This window comes from Mastomys coucha, unplaced genomic scaffold (genome assembly GCF_008632895.1).
Source record: "Mastomys coucha isolate ucsf_1 unplaced genomic scaffold, UCSF_Mcou_1 pScaffold5, whole genome shotgun sequence".
Taxonomy (NCBI): domain Eukaryota; kingdom Metazoa; phylum Chordata; class Mammalia; order Rodentia; family Muridae; genus Mastomys; species Mastomys coucha.
This window is the reverse complement of record NW_022196911.1, coordinates 75,027,567-75,049,087: the sequence shown is the minus strand read 5'-3', so window position 1 is coordinate 75,049,087 and position 21,521 is coordinate 75,027,567. Positions and strand designations below refer to the sequence as shown.

The 21,521-nt window shown below is 44.9% G+C and overlaps 1 long non-coding RNA gene across 1 annotated transcript; it reads left to right on the top strand.

Annotated features, from left to right (window-relative positions):
* The first annotated feature begins 4,550 nt into the window (after positions 1-4,550).
* On the top strand, positions 4,551-6,533 carry LOC116078798. The gene is made up of 2 exons (XR_004113631.1): positions 4,551-5,230; positions 6,114-6,533. It is a non-coding gene; the product is annotated as an uncharacterized LOC116078798 (long non-coding RNA).
* The last annotated feature ends 14,988 nt before the right edge of the window (positions 6,534-21,521 follow it).

The window sequence follows — 21,521 nt, the reverse complement described above, 5'->3', positions numbered from 1 at the left end:
ATCCAGGAAAAGAGAAACCCAGTGAGAACAGAGAGGTCACTGGATCAGAAAGCTTCATAGAGCTAGAGACTCACAGCCCAAGAGAGAAGTGAGGACCTAGCCTGAGCCAAGCACCACTACCAAAACACAGTGGTAGCTCAGACCTGTAACCTACGAGTGTGAAGCCAGACTGTATAGTAAAACTGTAAACAAGCAAACAGAAAAGATCATATATTATCATTTAATGCTCATAGCATTAAACCAGCCTTGGTTTTCATATTACATTTTAAAACATGTTGTTCTTCGTGCAAACAACAAAAAAAAAAAAACAACCGCTTTTTAGCTCAGAGGAAACTGGATCAAGCCAGGTACTGTGTCTGGATCAAATTCCAGGAGATTCAGGACTTGCCAGGCCCTATTTCCTGTGGGCCAGGATTCAACAGGATGATACAAGTTTCAAATGAAATTAAAGCCTGACTGGAGTGGATCTGGTATTGGGATTCTAATTTAGAACAAGAGGTGGGAGGACCCTGAGTCAGGCGCCCCTTTCAGCGCGTCTCTTGCCCTGTAACTCCACAGGCTCCCACACTGCAGAATGTCGGAATGTCAGTGTTAAAACAGGGAAGATTTTTCTGCACAACCTTGACAAATGTGCTTGGCGTGCTTTGCAGGGAGTCCTCCATTCCCAATCACGGAAGGATGCTGCCCAAGGGCTTCTTCGGTAGGGAAATGATCTACACCTTGGAATGTTAATTACACTTGCCCCTGGGCCGTCAGACTGAAAACACAGCTGGACTGTTGAGTAATACTACAGGCCCTGTCTTGTCTGCCTGGCTCTGCTTAGAAATGAAGAGAGGAAATTCTTTTTTGCCTACAGTCGGGATCGGCCCTTTAAAGTATTCTGTCACCCCAGAGAAACTAGACTGGAGATAGACATTTAATCCTCTTCCCATTCTCTTCAGTGGTAAATTCTTCCAGTTGACTTTTTCCATGTGGTGCACATCTTCTTCTTGGGACCCTTCACCTTAGATTGGGCACAAAATGGAATAACCCAGGCCTGGGCAGACAAACCCTCTCTGCCATCCACGTTCACAGTATCTAATTTCTCTTTCTGGTTAAAAACAAAGTGCCAAGGTTTGGGCAGAATCTTCCAGGATTTGGGAAATACAGATCACCCTGATCAAGATAGACCTTCCAAAAAAGGCTGAAAACTAACTAACTCTACTGGGATGAGGAGATGGCTCAGTGGATAAAAGTGCTTGCCATAGGTCTGGAGAGATCATAAGCACTTTTTTGTCCTGTGGGCCCTCTTGAGTATACATACACACACACACACACACACACACACACACAGAGAGAGAGAGAGAGAGAGAGAATTAAAAGAAATATTTATAATTTTAAAATAAATGTGATAGGTGGTTTGCCTGCTTGTATGTATGTACACTATATGTGTGGCTACTGCCCATAAAGGCCAGAAGGTGTCAGATCACCTGGAACTAGAGTTACAGATGTTCCATGTGACCCAGCATATGCAGAAGCTAGAATCTGGGGAGCAGAAAGTGATTCAGACGCAGTGGCGGCCACATGCAGGGGGAGCTGCCTTTTTGTACCTAACCATCACCGTGGTAATACAAGAGCTTGGAAGGTTAATGCCCAGCCCCCAGCCCAGAGGTACCAACCAACTGGTAAGCAGTAGGGGTAGGGTGGGATTCATGAGAATGTGCCCCGTTCTGATTGAGGTTTTCTCCCAGGGCTGTGTCTGGCTGTGTGTGTAGAGTATTAGTTTGTTCTCCAGGCTCTGCGGGCAAATCCTGTGAACTGCCAACTGTGGAACAGTAAGCCTTCACTGTTAGATGTCACGACAGTGAGTCCCGTCATCTGCAACTACAAACTCACTGTTACCAAAAAAGACCAATGCGGTAATTATCAGAATAATTCTTCTAATTATAGTAGTAATGCTTTCTTTTTTAAATATCTCCAGGCTACAAGGAATGAAAAAAAAAGCACGTATTAACAACAACAGTGGACTGAAGAGAGATGGCTTAGCAGTTAAGAACACTTGTTGCTCTTGCCAAGGACCAGGGTTCCATTTCCAACACCCACATGGTGGCTCACAAACATCTGTCGTTTCAATTCCAGGAGATCCAGTGCCCTCTCCAGACCAAGCCTGCACATGATGTGCATACACATTAAAACATTTACACATAAGGTAAAGTGAATAAATCCACTTTTAAATCTTTGAGACTAGAGAAATGGCTCAGTGGTTAAGAACTCTTGTGTAGTTCCAGCACCCCCATGGCAGGTCACAACCATGCTTAGCTAAAGTTCTAAGAACCCTACACCCTCTTCTGACCTCTACTGACACCAGGCAAGCATGTGGTTCACATACATACATACATGCAGGTAAAACATCCATACACATAAAATAAAAATTAATACAAAATAGGACCCAAGTTGGTTCACAACCATCTGTAACTCCAGTTCTTGGGGATCCAATGCCCTCTTGTGACACACCTAGCACACTTCTATACGTGCAAGCAAAACACCCATACACATGAAATAAAAATTAAAATTAAAAAAAAGAAATAAACATGACTGGAGTTGTTGCTCAGGGGTAGAGTGCTTAGCTAGCATGTTAGCCTGCAGACCACTGGAAAATTACATGTAAGTTAAACAAGAAATACTCAACATGACATAGTATGTCTTTTTTTTTAAGATTTATTGATTATTATATGTAAATACACTGTAGCTGCCTTCAGACAGTCCAGAAGAGGGTGTCAGATCTCGTTACAGATGGTTGTGAGCCACCATGTGGTTGCTAAGATTTGAACTCAGGACCTTTGGAAGAGCAGTCGGTGCTCTTAAATGCTGAGCCATCTCTCCAGCCCCAACACAGTATGTCTTTAATCATCATCATCATCATCATCATCATCATCATCATCAAACAAAAAGATAATAATGTAAACTGATAAAATAAAAAGACATATTTAAAAGAAAATAAAAATAAAATAGCTAACCTGGTCTACAAAGAGTTCCAAGACATTCAAGAATAGAGAGAGAGACCCTGTCTGAAAATATCAAAAGATAATAATAAAATAAAAAGAAATGGTTAAAAGAAAATAAAAGAGCTAGCCTGGTCTATATAAACAGTTTCATGGCATCCAGGGATATGTAAAGACCCTGACTGGGGAAAAAAAAATCAAAACTAAGTTGGAAAGATGGTTCAGCAGTTCACACCGCTCTCTCTCAGCACCCATCATGAGTGTGGGCTTACAACTGCCTGTAACTCCAACTGCAGGGGATCTGATCCTGTCTTCTAGTCTCGAGGTCACTGTACACACACAAACACACACACACACACACACACACGAATTGAAAATTAAAATAAAACCAGGCATAGTAGTCTACATGTCTAACTTCAGCATTTAGGCACCAGAGTAGGCAGATCTCTATGCGTTCCAGGCCAGCCATGGTTTCTCAAAAATTAAAAATTAAATCCTAAAAAGAAAAAGAAAAATCTGATTAAACTCTTTTAAGTTTTTTAGAGCCAGGCATGGTTGTGCAGGCCTTGTGTTTAATCAGGAGGGTGAGGCAGGCAGATCTCTGAGTTCGAGACCAGCCTGGTGGTCTACAGAGAGAGTTCCAGGAGAGTCAGGGATACACAGAAAAACCCTATCTCAAACAAACAAAACCTCTAACTATTACAGAACAGCAATCTGTATAAATGTCTGTGAATACCAGAAAGCCTGTGCATTTGTTTGGCTCAGGATGTTGTACTCACATCTGGGAAGGTGCCTAGTACTATACTCCAGCACAACAAAGAGATGCCTAGAAAGAGTGACTCATGACAGCAGACAAATGTGCTCACAGACTCACTTTGAACAAATGAGATGTGAATGTGTGTGAAGTGCAGCTTCTATTTTAACAACATCCTTACCTACTGTTGATGTCGGCCATAGCAGTAGGACATTTTTGTATGTTGTTTTGTTTCCTGAGATAGGGTCTCTCTGTGAATTCAGTGACTAGCCTGGAACTCGATGTATAGATCAGACTGGCCTCAAAATCCTAGAGATCCACCTACTTCTGCCTCTGGAGTGCTGAAGTTAGACGTGTGTGCCATCACACCTGACACGCAGATTTGTAACAAGACACCAGACCTTAGCAGGCCTCCATTCCTTAGCACAACTGACTCCATCATGGAAGTGCCATTCAGGCTGTAAAACTGAGCACATAGATAGCACCACCTGCCAAAACTAAAACAAAAGTCCTGATCCATCAAAGTCCATAGTTGTCTCTAAATATAACAACCTTGCTTTTTGGCTTTTATAGTTCTGCTTCTTGCTAACTGCTATTGTTAACTGAAGTATGTCAACCCAAGACATATTTTTTGTGCTTAAAAGCTCATCCTGAGAAAGACACAGTGCTACACTGGGATCTTGAACACTCAGTGTAGTTGTCTGCTGGCTTAAGCCCAGGTCCAAGCAGTCTTCTTTGGTGGACAACCCACAACTGTTTTTAAAATCATAAGGTCTAGTTATTTCTCCCTGCAAAGACTTGTGGTGTTTCCTCAGAGTGTGGCCTGCTGACATCTCTTCTTGTTTCCTTATTTTCACCTTAGATTCTTCTGGTCAGAGGCAATGTCCATTTCCAAGCCAACCTGGGAACTTCCCACAATGCTAAGCTAACAGGAGCCACTGTCAAGTGCTCTGTGTTCTTACTTTCTATCTTTGAGAGGGGAGGACACAAATAGTGTGGGCTCATGGTTTAGTCAAGTGGCACATTAATTTCCTGTTGCTGCTGTAACAAATTGCCACAAAGTTAGTGACTCAGAACGGCACAAATCTACAGCCCTGCACTTCCAGAGCTAAAATGTCTGATACCAGTTCCACTGAGATCGTAGCTCAGTGTCCGGGGAGGATCCGTTTTCATCTCAAGGCTGGCAACATTCCCTCAACCCCTCGTTTTCACGCTTATGTCTCCTCCTACTGTCTCTGCTCCTCCAGTCTCTCTGGGAAGAAACCTTATGATTACATCGAGCTCACCTGCACATTCCAGGTTGTCTCCACTACGAGACCCACAATTCAATCACATCTGCAGAGGGTGATTTTCGCCGTGTAAGACAGCGTTCACACCACAGATAGCAACAGACAGTTCTGGCTTGCCCCATTAGTGGGTGTTCAATGTAAGGTTACATGAAGAAGGGAGAGTATGAAATCAAGAAAACCAACAGACATCTGGAACACAGAGAAAGGTATCTATAGTGCTTTGTGCTAATCGTTCTAACAGATAGAGTGAGGTCTGCAACTGTACTTAAGGCATAGGACAACAGTTAAGCACTGTTGAACACAGTTAAGTGCCTGCTTATAAGGTTGCTAGTGCTGTGTTGGGGTGTCTTTAAGAATTTTTTAAAGATTTATTTATTATTATATGTAAGTACACTGTAGCTGTCTTCAGACACACCAGAAGAGGGCGTCAGATCTCATTGTGGGTGGTTGTGAGCCACCATGTGGTTGCTGGGATTTGAACTCATGACCTTCCGAAGAGCAGCTGGTGCTCTTCCCCGCTGAGCCATCTCACCAGCCCAAGAATTTTTTATTTGTTTTTTTGTTTGTTTGTTTGTTTGTTTTTTGTTTTTTCGAGACAGGGTTTCTCTGTGTAGCCCTGGCTGTACTGGAACTCACTCTGTAGACCAGGCTGGCCTCGAACTCAGAAATCCACCTGCCTCTGCTTCCCAAGTGCTGGGATTAAAGGTGTGTGCCACCACCGCCCGGCTAGAATTTTTTAAAGTAATCATTATGTACATAGATGTTCTGCGTGTGTGTATGTATGTATGTATGTATGTGTGCACCATCTGCATGCCTGGTGCCCACAGAAGCTTGTGAGCTGCCCTATGAGTGCTGGGAACTGAACCTAGGTCCTCTGCAAGAGCAAACAGTGCTCTTAACCATTGAGCGTCTCTCCAGCCCCTTTTTTCCTTGTTAATTGTAAGTACCTTGGTGTTCTGCTCTGTGAATGAGCCACAGGGAACAGACTGTTCTGGTTTTGAATGGCGGGTCTTTCCTTACGTCTAGTAGCGGGGATAGGGATCAGAGCCAGCCTGTTCTCCAGAAGCCGATCAGATTGCCTTCCCACAGCCTCCTTCTTTGGATCCTCTCTGACCTCTCCGATAACACTGGCTATGAGGAGGAAGGCCTGTGGCAGCTGAAGACTGGACCTCTCCAGTAGGCCTTCCTTGCTCCAGGCACAATCACGCCAAACCCCACACGCAAGGTAAAATAAACTCCAGTGAACTTTTGGTGACCTGATAGCTAGTCTCACTCATGGGGGTGGGGGGGGCACCTTGTCAGCCAGTCAGCAAGAACCTAGGGATCAAAATAATAAAAAGGAATAAAGATAAAATTATGAAGAAGTCAGTGGCTGATGGGGTTGACTGTGTGTGCTGATTGGTGCAAATGCATCCTCTGCATATGTGCCACACCCACCACTTTGTGCTATATAACCAGGCTGGTCAGCTCCCTTTTTGTGAGTTAGCCAGGAGACATTCTCCCTAATAGCTCCCAGATATCACATTACTCTCTAGTTCCAGTATAAAATAGCCTTTTCCTGAACGGTCTCTTTGCCTGCTAAATTATTATTGTTGTTGTTGTTGTTGTTGTTGTTGTTATCATCATCATCATCATCATTACTGGTGGTAGTGGTGGTTTTGTGAGACAGGGTCTCACTATGTAGCCTTAGCTGGCCTGGGACTCACTATGTAGACTAGGCTGGCCTGGAGCTCATAGAGCTCCACCTACCTCTGTCCCTGGGCTGGGATTAAAAGAAGGTGTATGTTGCCACACCCAGTAGAGAAGCCTGAACTGATATGAAGAGATGGTAGGGTCTGCTGAGGCAGTGGGAGGAGGGCAGGGGGAGAGTTTCAGAGAGTGACAACGGGTGGAGGTGACAATAGGCTAGGGAAGAAAGGAGAAAGCAAGATCTGAAGAGAACAGAGGACAGTTCCAGGGCTAAAAGAGCCCTTAGGAGCTGTGAGCCCCTGAGAGCTGTCAAACACTGAAGGCTGAGGACCTGGCACTCAGGAGCTTGGCTGATGCAGTACTAACCACTGCAGGTCAAGGGTCCTGACACTTTAGGCTTCTAGGCTGTAACACTGGCTGGTACTGACAGCTGCTGGCTGAAGCTGTTGCTAGCTGCTGGCTAAAGCTAAAGATTTCACTAACTACCAAATACAAGGTCATTGACAGTTGGAATCCAGAAATGCTAATAGGACTCTAACCTGAGCTCCTAGAGTTATATTTTTTTGGCTGAGCCACAAGTGTCTAGTTATTGAGGCTTGGGGCTATAAACCTATGAGTCTGTCAGCATGGCCCACAAGTCGTTGGCTCTCAAGGACCCATAATGTGACTAACACTGAAGAGCTGCTTCTTGCCTATTAATGCTTTCTATCTAGGAACAGCAAAAGGTCCCAGGCCAGTTCATCAGTAACCCTTCTACCATTGTCACGGCTGCTTTAGTTTCTTCTTCTTCCAGTTTTTAATGTCTTTAACAGACAGACCAAGTCACCCAGGCCCTGTGCTGGAAAAAAGTATCACCTTTTTTTAAATTTTTTTTTTTTAATTTTTTTTTGTTTTTTTGAGACAGGGTTTCTCTGTGTAACCCTGGCTGTCCTGGAACTCACTCTGTAAACCAGGCTGGCCTTGAACTCAGAAATCTGCCTCCCAAGTGCTGGGATTAAAAGTGTGTGCCACCACTGCCGGACAAGTATCTCCTTTTTGCCTCATAATTGCACAAGGCTGTTTCATTGGCTACTGCAGCACCTACAGGTGATAGCTTTGTTTGTTTTCTTTTTAAAAACTTATTTAAACTAGGCAGTGGTGGCGCATGCCTTTAATCCCAAAACTTGGGAGGCAGAGGCAGGCAGATTTCTGAGTTGGAGGCCAGCCTGGTCTACAGAGTGAGTTCCAGGACAGCCAGGGGTATACAGAGAAACCCTGTCTCAAAAAAAAAAAAAAAATCTTATTTAATTTGTGTGTTTATGTAGAAGGGGCAACCAAGGGAGCCAAAAGAGGATGTTGGAGGGAAGTTGGAATTACAGTTAGTTGTAAGCTCTGATGGAACCAAACTTGGGTCTTCTGGAAGAGCAGCAAGTACTTAAACCACTGATTGATCTCTCCAGCCCCTGACGGCAACAACTTTTGAATTAGTTGCCAATGAACTTTGCCCAGGAAAGCTAAAGAGAAAAATACCAAACAGCCACCAATGCATAGGAGCCATAGGCCTTTTTCTCCAAAAAGGGTTGGGAGGTGGCAGCCATTCAGATATGGTCTGTCTCCTTAGCCAGCCTGGCCTACTGAGCTGGCTCCAGGTTAATAGAAAACTGTCACCAAAAACAAGAAGAATGGACCTTAAGGAATGAGAACCCCTCTGAGGTATCCTCCAGCCTCCACAAGAGCAGCAGAAATACACACTAAAATATGAACACACACACACACACACACACACACTTAAAAAGAAAGATTATAAAATGTCCCCAAATATAAAATGCTTTGGAAAGCTGAGGCCTATTATATGTAAATCACCAAATAAAGTGTTCAAGGTCAAAGACCTTCCTGCTACTTCAGGTTATATAAAGCCACATACTGGCATTCCCAAGCTTTGAGTAACTCATGAAAATTAGATCTTCTATAAGCTCGCAGTACACTGAGCTTAATGCAGAAACCATCATGCCCATGCTTACCTCGGAGAGAGACAAAGAAAGGAGAAAGCCTTCCCCATGCACACAGACGCGCTGGCTTCTCACTCAGGAGAAGCCACAAACCTGCTGCACTGAGTCCTCTTGGCTCATGTCAGATAATCATAGGTGCAGCCACCGGATTAGTCACATCTGGAATTTCCTAATCACTATGTAACTGACACAGACCTTTAGGCGGCCTTCTCTCCCTAGAAGTCAGTTTATTGCTGGAATTAAGCAACTGTCACCCTGAGGAAACGGAAGCTAGTTACTCACCTGACTCACCTTGAAGGCGAGTGGAAACTTTCTAGAAGTTTCTGTTCTTCCTTATCAAATGGTCCAAGTGGAAACAAGCAAATTCCCCTTCAGAATGCAGAGGCTGGGGACTAGGGACACTCCTGTAAAAAGCTAAGGCTTTTCAAACACATCCTCGTATGGCTGTGTGTGCCTGTAACATGTCCCTCCTCTTCAACCAACAAGCCGCCCCTCCCAGGCCCTCTCCACACACACTGGGGATGAATCCTGAGAGTTCATTGGCCAGCCAGCTGGCCAAAATACACAGTTTCCAATTCAGTGAGAGGCAATAAAGTAGAATAAGACAGAGGAAGACACCCCACATCTTGCTCTGGCCTCTGCATGCAACAAGGAACGCACATGCACGTATATGCAACGCGCGCGCGCGCGCGCGCGCGCGCACAGATACACACACACACACACAAGATCTCTCTGCCAAAAGGAGCCCAGAGCATAAAAGCATTTGATGTCTAGGATGTCAAGAGAAGTAATTAACCGATTGCACCTGTGGGCTCCTCTGCATAAACACAATTAAACCTTTAAGCCTCTCAGAAGCAGCAACTGTTGCCAGGACTCTGAAGCCAGAAGGCCCGAGCAAATCCCAGCCTGGCAACTTGTCTGCTGTTTTAGTTAGCTTTCAAATCTCTGTGACCGCAAGAGCTGATGGGAACAGAATAAGAGAGGAAAGATCAATTTCTCTGGGCTCACGCCTTCCGAAGCTTTTCTTCCCCTGATAGTGCAGAAGGCAGAAGTTCATGGAATCTCTTGGGACAGAGATGTAGGCTGTTCACATAGTGGACCAGGAAGGAGAGAGCAAGGCAGGACAGCCACGGGCTAGGCTTCATTTCCAAAGTTTCCAGACCCTTCTGTGAAATCACCCCCAACTGGGTGTCAAGTGTTGAAAATAGGAGCCTCTAGGGAATATTTCCAATTCAAAACAGAACACCTGCAGTAATGACCTCCGGCTGACGATGACTTACAGGGTTACATGTCCCAAGGGAGTCTTAGAAGGATTAGAAGTACATAAAATAGTGGTGTAGTGTGTGTAGGCAGAGCCAAACGAGCCTTACTTACTTCTCCTGCTCAGCGTTCCCTCCCACCACCCTGTCAGGTAATGTCACACCCAGAGACCTGCTGGAACCATGAGGCTAACTCTCCCTTTAAGAGGCAATGCTGGGATCTATTGGTACATATTTGGGTTCTCCACCAGCCAGTAACAGTATCTAACCCTGGGCTGCAAGCAAGTACTGCATTTGGGTTCCATTTGTTTCTTTTTGTTTGAAGTGGGTTTTGTTATTGTTTTTGTTTGTTTTCTTTGTTTGATTGTTTTTTTTTCTTTTAACAATATAAGCACCATCGTTTAAACCTAACATGATTTCCTTCACTGCAAATGAACAGCTGCAGGACCTAAAAATTTAAAGCAATGTTCATCCTGAGGTAAACTACAAACTACACAGGTACCCTCAGAGATCTGACATCTCTCCCCAGCTGTCTCTCCAGTCCCAGGAAACTGAAAAGCCATGCCAAGCCGCTCAAGGCCTTCTTCAATAGAATTTGCTCCATGTGTGAGTTTCCTGGCCAGAGCTAGCTCCTTGGCAGTTAAAGAGTCACCACTTGGGCTGGAGAGATGGCTCAATGGCTAAGAGCACTGACTGTTCTTCCAAAGGTCCTGAGTTCAAATCCCGGCAACCACATGGTGGCTCACAACCATCTGTAATGAGATCTGATGCCCTCTTCTGGGGTGTTTGAAGACAGCCACAGTGTATACATATAGCTACAGTGTACTTACATAGCTACAGTGTACTTACATATAATAAATAAATAAATCTTAAAAAAAAAAGAGTCACCACTTCTAGTGACTAATTCAGTCCATATTTTATTCAGTACAGTAAACTGTCACATAGGTGCTTCAGTCTGATTCTTGATTTGCTAGCAAACAAAGCTTAAGAGGCTAGGTTCTGAGCCATATCAACGAGTCAACTACATTTCCTAGCATCTATGGCTGTCCGCTAGGTGCCAGGTAATAGGGCAACACCCTGGGCGACAGAATGAAGGCAGCTATGATATATTCACTGAACAAGCCTGGCCCATAACTTCCTCCCTTCCCCTCTCTTTCATTAGTGTATGTTAATTATGTAAAATAGCGTATTTCATGATGGCATTTTCATGTGTGCGTATAATGAACTTCCTATGTTCCTCCCACATTAGTCTTTCTTGTCTCCTCTCCTCTCCCACCTCAAACACATCCTTTTCCTAGTCTCATTTCCCATTCCTTTTGGTGGTTGTTGTTTAAGGTTTGTAAAGTTCGTTGAGGTATTGTGAGTGTGCGTGTGTGTGCACCTGCTTGAGTTTATGTGCACCATTCACATGTGGGAGCCCTGGAGGCCAGAAGAGGCCACCAGATGCCCTGGAACTGTTCCCAGTGGTTGTGAGCTGCCCTGTAGTTGCTGAGACTGAATCCAGGTCCTCGGCAAGAGCGGTAAGCACCTTTAACTACTCTGCAGCCTCTGTTGTTTTGATTTTTGAGATAGGATTTTACTACATAACCCTGGCTGGTCTGGCATGCTCTCTGTAGTTCAGGCTGGCCTTCTGCTCACCTGTGATCCACCTGTGTCTTGCTGGGATTAAAGTCACCACAGCTGGCAGTTGTTTTAATTAATTTATTTATTCGTGTCTGTGTGTGTGATGCATGTCGGTGCATATACACAAATGTACCTGTTTGTGTATGTGTGTGTAGGCACATTTAAGCCCTGGTGCATGTATGGAGGTCAGAGAGCAACCGACAGGAGTCAGCCTCTGCTACTCTCATGAAGGGTCCGGAGATCAAACTCAAGTTGCCAGGCTTGACCAAAAGTGCTTTTATCCACTGACCTACCTCACCAGCCCATCACCTTTGGCTCGTGTCTGTTGTATTAAACCTACATTGCACATGTGTGAGAACCTGCATCCCAGAGTCACAGCCTAGAGGAGATCGCCCAGGAAAGCTGCCCAACCAAGGCTTAAATATGTCTACACACACACATACATCTGTGTATACTCACCAGTATGCATATCATACATACACGCACACACGCACACACACACACACACACAAAAGTAATTAATTTTTTTAAGATTTATTTATTTATTATGTATGTAGTATGCTGCCTGCATGTATGCCTGCACGCCAGAAGAGGGCACTAGATCTCATTATAGATGGTTGTGAGCCACCAAGTGGTTGCTGGGAACTGAACTCAGGACCTCTAGAAGAGCAGCCATTGTTCTTAACCAGTAAGCTGTCTCTCTAACCCAGCAATGAATCTGTATGACAGGAAATCACAGAGACTTGGAACTTCTTCACTTTTGTAGCTAGCATTACTTAACCTGACTGCATATTAGAAAAGCTCCTAGCACCCTTATGTTGTTGTTATTTTTTTAAGTCAGGATTTTTAGAGATTTATTTATATGAGTACACTGTAGCTGTTTTCAGACACACCAGAAGAGGGCATCAGATCCCATTTCAGATGGTTGTAAGCCACCATGTGGTTGCTAGGAATTGAACTCAGGACCTTTGGAAGAGCAGTCAGTGCTCTTAACCACAGAGCCATCTCTCCGGGCCCGGCTCCTAGTACCTTTAATCCCAACATTCCAGAAGCTAGGATTAAATGTTAGTTTTTATTTTTATTTTTTATTTTTATTTTTTATTTCTTTATTATTACTATTATTATTATTATTATTATTATTATCATTATTATTATTGTTATTATTATTATTAGTTTTTCGAGACAGGGTTTCTCTGTATAGCCCTGGCTGTCCAGGAACTCACTCTGTAGACCAGGCTGGTCTTGAACTCAGAAATCCACCTGCCTCTGCCTCCCAAGTGCTGGAATTAAAGGCGTGCGCCACCACGCCCGGCCTAATGTTAGTTTTTATTAACAGTATTGTCAGAACTCTGTCTAAGAATGGAGTTGTGTAAGGAGAATTCTGAATGCTTCTAAGAAAACCCCAAGAAATCAAGACCAGAGAGAGTTTCTCTGTGTAGCTCTGTACCCTCTCCTGGCCTCTGAGGGTACTGGGCATCATGTATATGGTACACATGCATACACACAGACAAAACCCTCATACATAAAATAAGGTAAATTATAACTAAAGTGTGTGTGTATATGAACTTTTTGTTTTGGTTTGTTTTGTTTCAGTTTGGGTTGGTTTGATTTGGTTTGGTTTGGTTTGGTTTTTCAGGACAAGTCCTACTGCAAAGCTCTGGCTGTCCTGGAACTCACAGAGATCCACCTGCCTCTGCCTCTGGAGTGCTAGAATTAAAGGTGTGTACCACCATGCTCCATTTCAAATGTGTTCTTCTTCATAAAAGCCTCCTCAAATGTCCTAGTCTGGGTCACTGACCCTCGTTTAACTCCTGAGCCATCTCTCCAGCCCAATCTTGCTCTGTTTGGCTTTTGGTGTTTATAGACAAGGGCTCTCTATGAAGTCCTGGATGAACTCAATTCAGCGTGTTCTGCAGGCCAGCTTCCAATTTTCAGTTTTCCTACCTCTGATTTCTGAAGGCTGTGTGATTACAGGTATGCCCCACCATGTGCCCCTCAACCCTATATTCCATTTATTAATGTTTCTCCTGTTCCTAGCATGATGCCTAACATGCAAGATTCACTTTTTAAAAATCTGGGCTAGGGCTAGAGAGATGGCTCAGTAATTAGAAGCTCTCTCCGCTCTCTATGGGCATACCAGCCCAAGTGCATGCACACACACATACACACACACTCTACACTCACCCACTCTACACTCACACACACAAATAAAAATAAATAGCTTTTTAAAAATGAGAGATTGGGGGAAAATCAGCAGATAAAGATATTCGCTGCCAAGCCTGATCACCTGAGTTCTATCCTTGGGACCCACATGGTAGAAGGAGAGAACCAATTCCTGCAGGTTGTCCTCTGACTGCCACACATGTAAATAGCACACACTGCACACATGCATGTAAATAAATAAGTGTAATTTTTAAAGTTTTTAAAAAATGTGGGTAGGGAGATGGCTCAATGGGTAAAGAGCTTGCCAAATAATCATGAGAACCTAAGTTTGATCACCAGAATCCATAAAACAAACAAACAAACAAACAAACAAACCAGTCACGGTAGTACACAATTGTAATCCCAGCACTGGGGAGGCAGAGACAGGAGGATCCTAATGAGTGAGTGCCCAGTTCAGTGAGAGACTCTGTCTCAAAACATAAGTTGAAAGTGATGGAGAAATACACTCAGTGTTAACATCTGGCCTCCAAATGGACATGGACACATGTTCACGGATGCATGCACCACACACACAGTTTTTGAGCTGTGTAAGCTGTGTGCATGCATGTGCAAAGTGTAGGCCTGTCTTCTGAGTGGGTCAGAGATCAGTGCTGCATCTTGTGTCTATCTTTGCAAGTTTAGATAAAATTTTCATGTAAGCTGAGAATCTGGAAAAGCATTCACAACAGCCTAACCACATTTACGGTAAGTTTACTTTCTCAGGATTCGTAGGCCCTTGTAGAGGCCAGTTTGAAGAAGCAAGGGCAGTTCTGAGATGCTTCCAGGCTGGGACAGTAACTTTGTTCTCTTGAAGGATGTTTCTTCCAGACACAGCCTGGTTTTCTACTAGGGAGCATTGAAATCTATCTGCTTTGTGAAGACCACAGTGCATGGCAGGGGCCTGGGAGTACCTGGGTTAATGTGTCTGTGAGGGTCAGGGCTGAATGACTGACAGATGCGCTGGTTCTTTGGCTCAGCAATTCTAGAACCCTCCTGTAAAACATCACCTGCCCATTGCTTGGAATTTGGGGAAGAACTCATGAGAATGAGTCAGACTTACAGGATAACAAGTTCCTTGAAGTTAAAAATCAGATTGAAAGCTGGGAATGGTGATGTATACTTTTAACCCCAGCACTTGGGAGGCAGAGGCAGGAGGGTCTCTGTAAGAGGCCTACCTAGTCTACAAAGCAAATTCCAGGACAGCCAGGGCTATTATACAGAGAAATTTTGTCTCAACAAAACAAAACAAAACAAAACAAACAGCCGGTTGTGTTGGTACCAGTAGGATTTGCTTAAGGAGGCAGAGGCAGGAGGATCATGAGTTCGAGGCCAGCCTGGGCTACACATTTTGGCCAGGCAGTGGTGGCACATCTTTAATTCCAGCACTTGGGAGGCAGAGGCAGGCAGATTTCTGAGTTCAAGGTCAGCCTGGTCTACAGAGTGAGTTCTTGGACAGCCAGGGCTACATAGAGAAACCCTGTCTCGAAAAAAAATTAAAAAAAACAAAAAACAAAAACAAAAAACAAACAAAAACAAAACAGACCCTAAAAAATCACATTGGATATGGTAGACACACCTGTAATCCCATCAGGCTACATGAGGATTGGGAGTTCAAAGCCTGCCTCAGCTAAATAGTGAGTTCAAGGTCAGCCTGTGTTACTTGGAACCATGTCTCAAAAAAAAAAAAAATCATCTTAAAAAAAAATAAAAAGATGGGCTGGAGAGATGGCTCAGCAGTTAAGAGCACTGAATGCTCTTTCAGAGGTCATGAGTTCAAATCCCAGCAACCACATGGTGGCTCACAACCATCTGTAATGAGATCTGATGCCCTCTTCTGGTGTGTCTGAAGACAACTACAGTATACTTGTATATAATAAATAAATAAATAAATCTTTAAAAATAGAAATATTTAAGAAAGAAAATGTAAATTAAGGAAGATGAGATTTAGCATTCTCACTGCCATGGCCCACAGCCATTGTGGTGGCCTACACCTCTCATATTTACTTACTTACTTACTTATGACAAAGTCTCATTCTATGGCCTTGGCTAGCCTGGAACTCCATATGTATACCAGGCTGGCCTGGAACTCAAAGAGATCTACCCACCTGCTTAGGTTCAGGGTTTAAAAGCATGTTACCACAATACACAGCCCCATTGGCTGGATTCTAGTATCGTCACATTGTTACAGTAACAATCGTGCAAGTAATATCTGCACTCTGCAGATGAGAAGCGATGCCCAGAGATGATAAGGCTCACGAAGAAGCTCACCCAGCTAGGAAGCGGCAGAACCCACTTCCAGCTCTAGTTGATCTCACCGCAGAACTGTGTTCCCACACGTCATCGTGTCCAGACTACATCACCCTGGTGTCACACACCTAGAACCCAATTTGGGGCTGTGTGTTCCCAAATGTGTGCACAGTCAATTTCTGGTTTCAAAACAACTCATTCCTGAAAAATGGAAAGGCAACTATGAAGATACCAACATTTTTGTTTGTTTGTTTTTTTGTTTTTTGAGACAGGGTTTCTCTGTGTAGCCCTGGCTGTCCTAGAACTCACTCTGTAGACCAGGCTGGCCTCGAACTGAGAAATCCTCCTGCCTCTGCCTCCCAAGTGCTGGGATTAAAGGCGTGTGCCACCACTGCCCTGCAGAAGCCAGAGAAGCGACCAGAGTTCCATTCTCAGCACCTACATTAGCAGGCTAACAACCTCCTATAAACTCCAGTTCCCTATCATCCTCTTTTGGCCTCCATGGACACCTGCAGACAAACATCTGGCTCACACACACATGTACGTAAATTAAAATAAATGTCTTTAAATTTCTAAAATAAAGGGTTGATCCTGTAAGAGCTGAGGATGGAGTTCAGTGCCAGGGACTTCCTAGCATGTGCGAAGCCCTGCCTCTTATCCAAGGAAAAGAGAGAGAAGAAGGAAAAGGAAAGGAGGGGAGTGAGGGGAAAGGACAGTACATGGAAGAAAACTACCGTGACCTCTACAACACGCACAAAACACGCACAAAAACACGCACGAGACACAGAAACTGGAGGAGCAGGACACGAGGGAATCCCCTTCTTGCAGCCAAACTCTTCCCAGACTCTAGGTCGAGAGCCCCTGACAGGCCAGCCTGCTGTTGGCCGTAGCTCTGCCTAAGAACCTATCAGGAAACAGGAACCTTTCTTGCTTCCCCAATGGAAGGTGAGGCTTGCTGTGACTAACCCAGCCAGAAGTCCCTCCACACAGAGGGAGGGCTCTGGGCTAAGTATCCAGAAATACGGACAAATGCTAGTTACAACAGAGGTGAGACTCCAGCCTGCTTCAGTCACTGAGGTATCACTTGTTTTAGTTCTGTTGCTGATATCAGAGAAAGCTTGTCATTTACCATAATTTAAAAGCACCATTCGCCAGGGTGGTGGTGGCACATGTCTTTAGTCCCAGCACTTGGGAGGTAGAGGCAGATGGATTTCTGAGTTCGAGGCCAGCCTGGTCTACAGAGTGAGTTCCAGGACAGCCAGGGCTCCACAGAGAAACCCTGTCTCTGAAAAACAACAACAACAACAAAAAGGTACCATTCATTTTCATTGTAGAAGGTGATATTGTCTTTGACCACCATTGAGGAGGGCTTCCTAATTGGGATCCTGGGGCCTCCCATGCCTCCTGGTTGTGCATTCAAATTTCCAGGTGTTAAGCTGGAAAGAACTGTCCTTACCTGAGTATGTGAGTATTGCCTTTTTCTTTCTTTCTTTTTTAAGATTTATTAATTTATTTTATGTGTATGAGTACACTGTAGCTGTACTCATCATGTTGCTGCTGGGAACTGAACTCAGGGACCTCTCCTTGCTCAGGCCCCCCTCGCTCTGGCATAATACACTGTAGCTGTCTTCACATGCACCAGAAGAGGACGTCAGACCTCATTACGGGTGGTTGTGAGCCACCATGTGGTTGCTGGGATCCGAACTCAGGACCTTCGGAAGAGCAGACAGTGCTCTTACACGCTGAGCCATCTCGCCAGCCCCCTTTTTTTCTTTTGAAGATGGGGTTTTCCTATATACCAAGTTGGTCTGGAACCCGCTATGTAGCTCTGTGCTAGACTCCAACTCACAGACCTTCTGTAAGTGCTTCTTCAATGCACATCTAGTCAAGCATCCCTTCCCCCAACCCCCTGAGAGAGTGTTGAGACAATCCTAATAGGATTAACATGTAAACCAGGCTATCCTAGGTTCTGTAGCCCAGGCTGACTGCTAAGGTCATCCACTTCTAAGTCTCTCTTCCCAAGAATGAGACAGCAGGCATCAACTATAACTAGCTAAAACAATTTTTTATTATGTGTCTGTATGTATTTATGATGTGTGTGTGTGTGTGTGTGTGTGTGTGTGTGTGTGTGTGTGAGAGTGAGTGTAGGTCCAAACTTGAGGTCAGACAACTTTTGGGAGTTGTTTTTCTTCTTGCACCTTGGTGAAGCAGGGTTTCTCTTGTTTCTGCCAATCTGCACATTCCAGGCGACCTGGCCTCTGAGCTCCCTGCTGAATCTCTGGTCTCTACCACCCATCTAGCCATAGGAGTACAGGGGTGACACACATGAGACTCTTCATTTTTCTGGGTTCCAGGATTGAAGTCAGGCTCTCAGGCTTCGCTGAAAGCATTTTTATTCATGGGATCATCTCACCCGTCTCTCTCCCCTTTTAAAAGATTTAATTATTTTTTTGTGAGTGTATATGTGTGTGTACGTGTGCGTGCATATGGGTATGCTTCTATGTATACTTGTGTGTATGTGTGTGTGTACATGTATGTGTGTGTGCACGAGTACATGTACTCGCACATATATGCATGGAGGCAGAAGAGGGTATTAGCTGACCTCTCATCACTCTCCACCTGTTCTTCCTGAGGGAGAATCTCTCCCTGAACCAGGGGCTTCCACTAGTCTGGAAACCAGCCAGCCTGTGATCCATCCCTCTCCACATCCAGGTAGAGCTGGGGTTGCAGGTGTATCCGGGATGCTCAGCTGGACACCTGAGTGATGGAATCTCCTCTTGCCCTTAGGGTTATCTTCTGATTCCGCACAGGTAAACTGCTTTGTCACAGTGTTGCATACACACTTCCTGCCTCTGTGGCATTTACCTGGCTTCCTGACACTCACCTGCTACATTTGTGTTTCCCTTCAGGCCAAGTCATGAGAAGGTCAGTGAGCAATGTGTCACTAGACTGCCAGTGGTTAGAAGCCAAATACAGGTTGACCACTGGAAGGGCATTTAGTAGTTTAGAGACCTGTGACCTTTGTTTTATGTATGATTCAGATGGGAAACACACCTGGCTGAGAGCTTGTCCCAGGGTATCAGCCAGTTCCACACTGCAAGGCCACCACGTGGGTTCAGTGGAGCTCCCTGTTCAAGAAGGGGTCGGCCCCTGACCAGGCTGCACTGGACAGCTGGTTCCCTGATTACAGTCCTTTGCTCCTACTTTTGTAAAGGAGGCCTTTTCTTTCTGGATGCTTATACCCATGCATAATGCATTGTCAAGGAAAGGCTCGGCCTGGAGCTATGCAATGTGTAACCTGCACAACGTCTAAGGCAGCCCTGAGTATGAGAACAGGCTAGAATCAGGAAAGCCTGGTTCTAACTCTCACTTCTGCTCTTTGTTCTCAGCTGAAAACCATAAGCTGGTTGACCTTTCTAAGTCATCTGTGAATCTGGGATAATCACCGAGCCTCTCTCCTCCTTGGTTTGTGAGGATTCGAATGAAATCACTCACACGTAAAATTTTACCACAGGGCTTGCTACACTGAAGATGCATTAATAATTATTATTTCCTGTGGCCAACTTCTATTTTACTTTTCAAATCAAGGTACCTTTTCTGGCAAGCCCTTTCGGATATTCCCGTGGCTGAGTCAAGGACATTTGTGTATTTCCGTGCCTGTTTGTGTGGCCTCTCATCCTGCCGAGCTTCCTCCCTGACTTCCTCTAGAAGTCAAGGACTGTGTCTTTCCTATTTAGATCACCAGTGTCTAAAACAATGTAGGTACTCAATACATGCAAGCTGGATGGAAGGATACATGCATAAATGAACGATGCAAAAGTGACTCCATGCAGATTTTGATGGGACCATGGTAAGCTTGTCTTTTATATTTTCTGTTAAGAGCCAATGACGGGGGAGGCAGAGATTCGAGACTGGATCAGAGCCTGGACCTTTGACAAGGGCAACCCAGGCTCTTCCTGTGGTCATTTTTCCGTAGAAGGAGAGCAGAGAGAAATCTTGCTCCAGAGCTGGAGTTTGAGAAGGAAAACAAGCCAAGTGGTTCACCTAGACAATGGCCTGATTCTCTCTGAAGGGGAAGGTGGGAGCCACAGGGAACCAGACAAACATCCTCTTCCAATTTCCTTCCTCTCCTCCCTGAAGCGTCCAGCCTGAGGCACCCCGGCCCTTGCTTTATTGCAGGCATCTTCAGACCCCAGACTGGCCCCAGAGATGCCAAGGGTGGGAGGGAACCACTCAAAGTCTGAATCACTCCTAACCACAATGGCCTTCAAGCTACAAGAGGCTTTCTGTTTCCAGGGCCTGTTCAAAAGTGGGGTTTATTTCTTTTTTGTTTGGAAGCACACAGTGCTTCAATGTGTGCCTCCACATCTGACAACAACCCAGAGTTGAGTTTAGCAGCCTGCACGGATCAAATGATTGAATTTTAGATCATCCGGGTAATTTTTGAAAAAGCAAAAACAAGAAAGAAAAAAAAAAAAACCCAAACCTAACAGCAGAAATCTAAAGCTAGGGGAGATGCAGCTGTGCAGGAGCAAATGTGAAAAAGAATTTAGCAGCCCAGATGCCAGGGGGACCAGCATGAGTCAGCTGGAGGATGTGGGTGCCAGCAGCCCCAGGGAAGGCCTGGACCAAGTGGAGCATCCAGAAAAAGAAAGGTGAGGGCTGTCTCAGCATTAGCAGCACCCTAGAGGCTGGCTCTGTCTGAAGGCCATCATGTGACAGGAAAGGGTGTACTCTGAAGACAGTTACAAAGAAGGGAAGAGGAGGAGGAGGAGGAGTAGCAGCAGCACTCAGAACTTAGAGAAATCGGGTGTGGTGGTACACATTTGGGAGACTGAGGCTGGAAGATCAAAAATCCAAGACTAGCCTAAGGTCTTGCTTGGTGAAATCTTATCTCAAAATAAACAGTGAAAAAGAAGGTCTGGAACACAGCTGGGGGTGGGGGTGGGGTTCTTCTCCAACATATCCAAGGCCCTGGGTTCAAGCCTCAGTACTGGAGAAAAGAAAAAGTTGGAGAGAGAGGATGGTTTGGAGGAAGAAAGGGGCTTGCTTGGGGCATGGGGTCTACTGCTGCCTTGTGCAAAGTGAACTCCTATCCACCCGTTGTGACCTCAGCTCCCTCCACCTCTTCTAGAAGCCTTCCTTCTCTCTCAGCAGAACCAGCCCCACCTCCATGGAAACTCCTGGTTCTATGAGAATCAGGCTCCTGCAGGACCAACACCTCCTGGAACAAGGAGCCATATTTTGAGGGTGTAGCTTAGCAGGGACCCCAGTTTTATCTCTGCTTCCCTAGTGTTTGGCAATCTGACTGTTCTTCACCAGTGTCTGACTAGTTGAATTAGCTGCCCAAAAACTGTTACAATTTTGACCATGAGGAAGAGAGACTGTTCTTTCCGGGTGGCTTTGGAAAGACGGAAGTGGAAGGGGGCGGGGGGAGGGAGGGGTACATGACAAGACAGCGAACTTCAGCAGAAATCAGGAAGTGTTTA